The sequence below is a fragment of the Alosa sapidissima genome, chromosome 7, assembly GCF_018492685.1.
Source record: "Alosa sapidissima isolate fAloSap1 chromosome 7, fAloSap1.pri, whole genome shotgun sequence".
NCBI classification, from domain to species: Eukaryota; Metazoa; Chordata; class Actinopteri; order Clupeiformes; family Clupeidae; genus Alosa; species Alosa sapidissima.
This window is the reverse complement of record NC_055963.1, coordinates 35,464,759-35,473,181: the sequence shown is the minus strand read 5'-3', so window position 1 is coordinate 35,473,181 and position 8,423 is coordinate 35,464,759. Positions and strand designations below refer to the sequence as shown.

General features: G+C 39.1%; 1 long non-coding RNA gene across 1 annotated transcript; it reads right to left on the bottom strand.

Annotated features, from left to right (window-relative positions):
* LOC121712909 lies at positions 1-6,622 on the bottom strand. Its single transcript, XR_006032691.1, has 3 exons — positions 6,362-6,622; positions 105-694; positions 1-21 (listed from the first exon to the last, which is right to left on the bottom strand). It is a non-coding gene; the product is annotated as an uncharacterized LOC121712909 (long non-coding RNA).
* Between the last annotated feature and the right edge of the window lie 1,801 nt (positions 6,623-8,423).

Genomic DNA, 8,423 nt, shown 5'->3' with positions numbered 1-8,423 from the left:
CTTTATGAATCTATACAAAACCTTTACCATCATTATTGTTCATCTTCACTAATCTATACAAATACTTTACCATCATTATTGTTCATCTTACGAATCTACAAAACCTTAACCACCATTATTGTTCATCTTTATGAATACAAAACCTTAATCAATATTATTGTTCATCTTTACAAATCTATACAATATGCAAACTTGTATTGTTACCATAGCACATTATTATGGTCAATGTACCACAGGATCAGTACCTGTCAGACCTTATAATCACTTCTCATGCTCTTTACTTTTACATACCTGTGAGTGATTTGATTGTTTATGTGTGTATGTATGTATAAGCTACTGGATGTCTATCTATCAAAAGAATAAAGTACAATTGTATTACACATGGATGATGTCCTTCATAACTTTATAATTTAATATACCGGAACCAGAACATCAGAGAACATTAAAAAAAACATTGATAGGCACACTGGTCTAAGTTTGTAAAGGTAACTTTGTACATATAAGTTGGTATGGGGAATAATGTAAAAAGGCCTGCCTGTATACTGTAAGCATGGAAAAGGAACCAGAACATCAGAAAACAGGGCGTTCAAAAAACATTGATAGGCACAATGGTCTAGGTTTGTAAGTAACCCTGTACATAGAAGTAGTTGCACTGCGTCTCCCTTATCAATGGCTGCTCAAGTGACAGCTCCACCTGAAAAGATAATCAAACTTTAGACACTTAATAATAATAATAATAATAATAATAATAATAATAAGCTTTATTTGTATAGCACCTTTCATACACAGAATGCAGCTCAAAGTGCTTTACATTTGAAGCATGTAACACAATAATAGTCAGTCAGTCATTATCAATCACTTTTCTTCATTGCTGGGGCCGTTTATGATCCACTCAGCAACATATCAAAAATATAGAAAATGACGTCATAAGACTGGCAGCCTTAACCCTCTTACCCCCCACAAGCACGCCATATGGCAACTGTGGCAAGGAAAAACTCCCATATTCCAGGAAGAAACCTTGAGCAGAACCTGACTTAATAGGGGGAGCCCATCTGCTTCTGGCTGGCTGCGCCTTCCAATAGCAGCAGATGTAGAATAATCTGAAAAAGTAGTCTACAGGATAAGATGAGTTAACTAAAAGCTTTCCTGTACAGATATGTTTTCAGATCTTTTTTAAAAATATTTACTGAACTCGCCTGCTTGATGTACAGAGGCAGGGTGTTCCATAGTTTGGGGGCATAATGGATAAAAGCAGCTTCTCCACTTTGTTTGTGGAGCACTTTGGGTACGATTAAAAGATTAGAATTGGATGATCTAAGTTTCCTTTGTGGTTGATAAGATATTAAAAGCTCAGAGATATATGAAGGTGCTATGCCATTCAGAGCTTTGTAAGTAATTAACATAACCTTAAAATCAATTCTATAGGAAATAGGGAACCAGTGCAGTTCAGCCAACACAGGGGTGATGTGTTCTCTCTTCTTAGTCTTAGTTAAAAGTCTAGCCGCAGAGTTCTGTATGAGTGCCAATTTCTTTAGATGTTTTTTGGGAAGACCAGTGAAAAGTGCATTGCAGTAGTCTAACCTGCTAGTGATAAAGGCGTGAATTAGTTTTTCTGCATCTTGTTGAGTTAAAAAGGGCCGCACTTTGGCAATGTTTCTCAAGTGGAAATAGGCTGTCTGAGTAACTGATATGGGGCTTAAAACTTAACTCTGCATCTAAGATGACACCGAGGCTTGTTACTTTTGGTTTGACCTGGTGCGCCAAGTTCCCCAAATTACTAAGAATAATATCTCACTTTAGTTTTGGTCCAACCAAAAGTACCTCTGTTTTGTAATCATTTAGTTTCAAAAAATTGTTGCTCATCCACTGATTAATGGAGGTTAGGCATGCAGTGAGGGAGCAAAGGCCATCTGGGTTAGTTGGCTCCACAGAAATATACAATTGGGTATCATCTGCGTAGCTGTGGAAGTTTACATTATGCTGACTTATGACGTTTCCCAATGGAAGCATATATAGAGAAAATAGCAGGGGACCAAGGCAGCTCCCCTGGGCCACACCAAAAGGCAAGTCATGTTTTTCAGATACATGATCTCCTAGACTGATATAAAAATCTCTGCCAGTAATGTAGGTTTGAAACCAGTTTAGAGCATTATCAGAGAGACCCACCCACTTCGCAAGGCGGTAAATTAGGATGCTATGATCAATGGTGTCAAATGCCGCACTCAAATCCAGAAGAATAAGGATTGAGACTTTGTTTGAGTCAGTAGCCAGTCTGAGATCATTGACTATTTTTACTAGAGCTGTTTCTGTGCTGTGATTTGATCTAAAACCTGATTGGAATTTTTCAAGGATACTGTTTTCCTTGAGGAAGGTATTTAACTGATTACAAACAACTTTTTCAAGTACTTTGCTCAAGAACGGTAGATTTGATATAGGCCTGTAGTTGCTCAGATTGGTATGGTCAAGATTTGACTTTTTAAGTAAAGGTTTCACAACAGCGGTTTTAAAAGCATTTGGAAATATACCTGTTTCTAATGAGGTATTTATTACCTTGAGAATAAAGGGAGCTAAGCTATCATATACTTTTTTGAGGAATCTAGTAGGGATTGGATCTAAAACACATGTTGAGGAGCCGGTTTGAGTTATAATTTTACCAAGCTCAGATTGAGTAATAGTGCTAAAGGACCTTAATTTTGGGGGGCTGTTTTTGGGTGTGCTATCAACCATATTACTTGTGTTACCAATAGCCTCCCTTATAGAAATGACTGTTTTTGACTTGAACTTGACACTTCAGAGTTGCTATTAACAAATATATGGCATATACGTGTGTGTGTGTGTGTGTGTATATATATAACCCTGAAAAAACCTGGGCTGAACCATGATGACCTCAACAACTACCGACCCATCTCCAATTTACCATTCATTTCAAAAATTATGGAGAGGGTGGTGGCATCTCAACTCCAGGATCATTTGAAGGACAATGATCTGTTTGAGCCATTTCAGTCTGGATTTCGACCAAAGCACAGCACAGAGACTGCCTTGGTGAAGGTAACAAATGACCTCCTCTGCACAGCTGATGCTGGACTCATTTCCATCCTAATCCTCCTTGACCTGAGTGCAGCTTTTGACACCATATCCCATCAGCTGCTTCTGGAGCGTCTTACCAGCATTGGAGTGCAGGGCAGTGTTCATCAATGGTTCACCTCCTATCTCTCTGGCAGGACACAGCTTGTCCAGATTTTGGACCACAAGTCAGAGAGTGCTGCTGTCACAAAGGGAGTGCCACAGGGGTCTGTTCTGGGGCCCCTGCTCTTCATCATCTACCTCCTCCCACTGGGAAATATCCTGAGGCAACATGGTGTTCAGTTTCACTGCTATGCTGATGACACCCAGCTTTATATGTCCACCAAACCGACTGCCTCCCTTCCTCCTGCTGCGATGACTGCCTGTCTGCATGATATAAATCTGTGGATGACTAACAACTACCTGAAACTGGCAAAGATGGAAAACAGACTCTCCCTATCTATAGATGGCTCCAACATTGCCTGCTCCACCAAGGTGAAGAGTCTTGGTGTTATACTAGACAGCACACTTTCATTCACTGCCCATATTAACAGTGTGTCTCGCAGCGCCTTTTTCCATCTGCGCAACATCGCAAGACTGCGCCCCTCCCTCAGTCAGCAGAGTGCAGAAGTACTTGTAAACGCCTATGTTACATCCCGCATTGATTACTGCAATTCCATCTTCTCTGGCATTCCACAGAAATCACTCCACCACCTGCAAATAATCCAGAACTCTGCAGCCAGGATGGTAACAGGCACAAAGTCCACAGGCCACATAACACCTGTACTGTTGCAGCTACACTGGTTACCAGTTACCCAGAGAGTCCAGTTTAAGATCTTACTGTTGACATATAAGGCCCTGCATAACCTTGCTCCCAATTATATAACCGACCTATTAGAGAGCTACACCCCTTCCCGCTCACTGCGATCCTCATCAGCTGGTCTGCTCAAGGTGCCCAAGATGAACCTCAGCACCATGGGAGAGAGAGCGTTCTCCCACACAGCCCCAAAGCTATGGAACTCACTTCCAAACAACATCAGGCAGTGTGAATCCACTGCCCAGTTTAAAAAGGAACTGAAAACGTATCTCTTCAGACTAGCCTATGGACTGTGATATGGCTAAATGGACTATATATATATATTTTTCTCCTTTTTTATATATATATATATATATATATATATAAAATATATATATATATATATATTTTCTTTCTCTCTCTCTCTTCTATTTGTTTTATCTGTAAAGCGACCTTGGGTGTCCTGAAAGGCGCTCTTTAAATAAAATGTATTATTATTATTATTATTATTATTATTATTATTATTATTATTATTATTATATATATATATATATATATATATATATATATATATATATATATATATATATATATATATATATACACATACACACACACACACACACACACACACACATATATATATATACACATACACACACACACACACTGAGTGTGCAGTGAATTCGGTACATCTGGCATTGAAATGATCTGCCATGAAAATATTACAGCTACATGATGGTAGTGGTAGGTTGTTTACAGATGTGATACTTGCGAACACAACTTGAAAGATACCTAATATCTTGGAAACCCATTGTACAAAAAAGTCTGGGTTGTGGAAAAGCTCATATTAAGATTGAACAGTATGGATTTCATCCTATGTCAATTTTAAACAGAAAAGTGATTTGAAAACTAATTACATTTTGAAGAACCTTCCTCAACCCTGCACTGCTCCAAGAACTGAGTATAACTCTTATCTTAACATGATTGTTAAAACTTAACTTACCTTATCACTTACCTAATTCACCCCTTGCAGACACGTGACTTAAGTCACGTGCCGGCTCCATGCTGGACGGCAAAAAGATGGGAGACGGACGGCAAATTACATTATGTCATAAAGATTATGATGAACTGAACACCATTACTATAGCATCTTTGTAGTTCAATGTATTGCTGTTTGGGGTCTGATAGTCAAAGAAGATGCCAGTGGTGTTGTTAGATGAAATGGGTCATGATCGCAAATGTAAAGTTATTAAAACTGGTGGTAACAGCAAGGGGAGATAACGTTACGTTAGGCTACTGTAATTAACATTATGGTAAATGAACACCCATAAGTATTTCTGGACTAAAATATTGCAAAGCGATTTGGTTACTTTATTTGTCTTGCTTTTATCAGTTGTAACATAGTCAAAACGTTAAGAATGTCATATCAGAACATGAAATAGTAACTAGCTGCCACACTTAGAAGCTAGCTATTCTAGCTAACGTTTATCGTAGCTCATAGTGCTAGGGCTAATGTAACTCGTCAGTTTGTACGTTGCCCAGCGAATAAACTTACTTCTTACATGTCTTAAGTTAAAGAATTGAAAGAAATAGGAAATTTAAAAAAAACTTGAACGGTATTATCTGTTTACATTCAGATCTTGCCAAAGACTTTGCCTAAGTGCTATCTGCCATCCTGTTCAGAGTCTATGGTTGCTATAGCAACCGCTGCTGTGCTTCATACACTGAGGAGATAAGCATGCAATTGTGGTTGAAATACTCCCGAAACACAAAGAAAACAAACCAAAATATATCTATGCAAGAACATGGGATGTTGTTGTATTCCAAACAATAAGCCAACAGTCGTGGAAGGGCATTACTACGGTTAAATCTCACTATAATCTCCTAGCTGTGCGATATGTCCCATTACAACCCATTGATTTGATTCGTGTTCTTGCCGTCCACTAGGCTATTTTGCTGTGGCGCGAACAAAACGTGACGTCACTTGCAAGGGGTGAATAGTTATACTGTCATTCATTGTCAACAAGCAATAGCAACATGCACCTAGCCCTGTCTGGCTTTGCTAATTTGAAACAAGATATTTGAGTAGATATCAATGAGGCTTATGTGATATTACATCAACTACAGATAACATGTTAATAAGATAAAATAGACATGTTATTTTCAGTCAGACAGGGAAAGGTACATTGTTGATATAAACTCATAATGAACATTTAGCAAGCTGGTTTAACTGCTATGCGAACTGAGCAGTTTGTCCACTTAGCACTATGATAACCTAATATAGCTATGTTGTAAGGTGCTTCATTTTTCTGCACCGAGGGAAAATACATAGCCCTCACAAATATGTGTGATGGGCTCCTATTAACTGTCGATTAAAGACATGTTAAGTGTTAAATAAAATCTAACATAGTACAGACAGTCAACATATCACAGCTAAGCTTACTACCCCTAGCTGCTCCAAGCTAGCAGAAATTGAGGCAAATTAGCGTCCATTCTTACCTTCAATGTCGTGGATAAAACCTTCGATACAGTTACTGTATCCCTTAATTAACACAACCCGGGGAGTGTTGCAGTCGGTACTGGCCCACTGCTCCACATTTTGTATCGTTAATTCGGGCAGACAGGAAAGATTGATGGTCCATTCTGGAGTTTCCATTGCTGGTGCTGCTGAATCGTATGCGTCCGAGTCAAACTTCCGGGTTTGTATACCCCTCAACGGCGTTCGAATTTTCAAAATGGCCGCCAGGTGAATAAGGCGAATGGCGAGTCTTAACAGTACACATGTAATACTCTTTTTGTCCACTGGTGGTTGTTTTGGCGCTGTTTCGCGTTTGCCATCGAAAACGGAATGAAATGTAGGCCTACCCATAGTTCTATATATATCTATGGGCCTACCTGCAAACAATGTAAGAGGCCTATACACGGGTTTCCCGTTTACCAATAAAACTAGATGTGCGCGCAGCCGTGAGGCAGAATACGCTTGGTGGCCGTCCACAACGTTATAAACTTAACCTAAATAGTTGGCTGCTGTAAGCTACAATCGGATTTTTTTGTATACCCGTTGTCTCAATTATATTAACATCTCATTTCAGACTATATTTCAAAGTTTGACGTTCATTTGGATTATTAATATAACATCGTATTTTGTCACTTTTGGCGAAGACATGCATTCCGTTAGGGATATTGAACATATTTAACATTCTCTAACCATCGTGATTTCGATTTGGTGCAGTTTTCAGCACAAAAACTAATTTTATTCTTTTGCTCTTTTGCATTGATCTTTGTGGTTCTATGGTGCTTTCTGCCTCTTGGTTGCGCACGCATGTTTTCGTGACGTTCCATAGAAATCCATGTATAGAGTGGTGAAGTCCCGCCCCTTCTACTTCCGGTCCATGGGACCTATCTTTCAAAAAATTATAAACGGGAGTTAATGGAGAGATAACAATTATTTTTTGGTCCAGTTTGAATTGTGCCACAAATTTCACATATGATGTGTGTGAATTTAAAAGATAATTTTTTACGTCAAGAAAGTACTGTTGTTCGATAGACTTCAAAAGTTATGTTGGTTTTGTGCGAATCCACTCAGTGGACTACATCTCTCGTCTCAAACGATGTACGTCACCAACGTAATGAAACGATAAGAGCTGTTATGCTAGTTAACGGTTGCATCTTGCTGCCTGCTATGTCACTTAACAGTATGTAATGTAGGAATTTGGTTCTGGAGTGGTGACAGCATGAACATTTCCTGTTTAACATTGAAAACATACAGATCATAATTTGACTTTAGCCTATAGACATAATAAACAAAAACAGACAGGACACACAAGCAAACATGTATAGACAAAACACCATGAATAACATTAAACATTGAGAGAGCAAAAGAGAATGGGTGGGTAGGGGGAGCAAAAGGAATGAAACATAAGAAGAGAGAAGAGAGAGGTGATCCAAGCATCAGTAGGCAGTGGGTTAGAGAGAGTTGAGGGTGACAATGTTATAATCAAGATGAATGTTGGCATGAGGTATGATGTGCTATAGCCAGGTGGTGATATTGGGGTTGCGATACAGAGTTCCATTGACATACAGTTTATCGACTGACAGTGCTGCTCGTTTGCCCTCTTGCCTGAGTTGTTTCATTATGGGCAAGAGGGCTCTTCTTCTTTCCTGTATTACTTGTGGGAATTGGTCGTTTAGTCCGAATGAAGTGCCTTTCAGCTCTTTTCCTTTGCTTTTGATGAGTTCTTTGTGTTTGAAGTGTTCAAACTTGGCGATAATTGGAGGAGGTTTTTTATTGTCTTTGGAAGTGAGACGGTGTACACGGTGGAAGGTAATCTTGTCAACTGTTTCTGGCGGTAGTTTGAGAGATGACTGCAAGAATTCTTTAACTGCTTTCTCTGGGTCGTCGGTTGTATCTTTAGAAGTTGGCAGGGGAATTCCGGAAAAAATGAGGTTATCGCGCATGCTGCGGCACTGGAGGTCTAGGATTGTTTCTTTCATGATCCGATTTTCGCTGGTGAGTTGATTAACATGGTCGGATAAGTTTGTGATATTTCCTTTGAGTTCA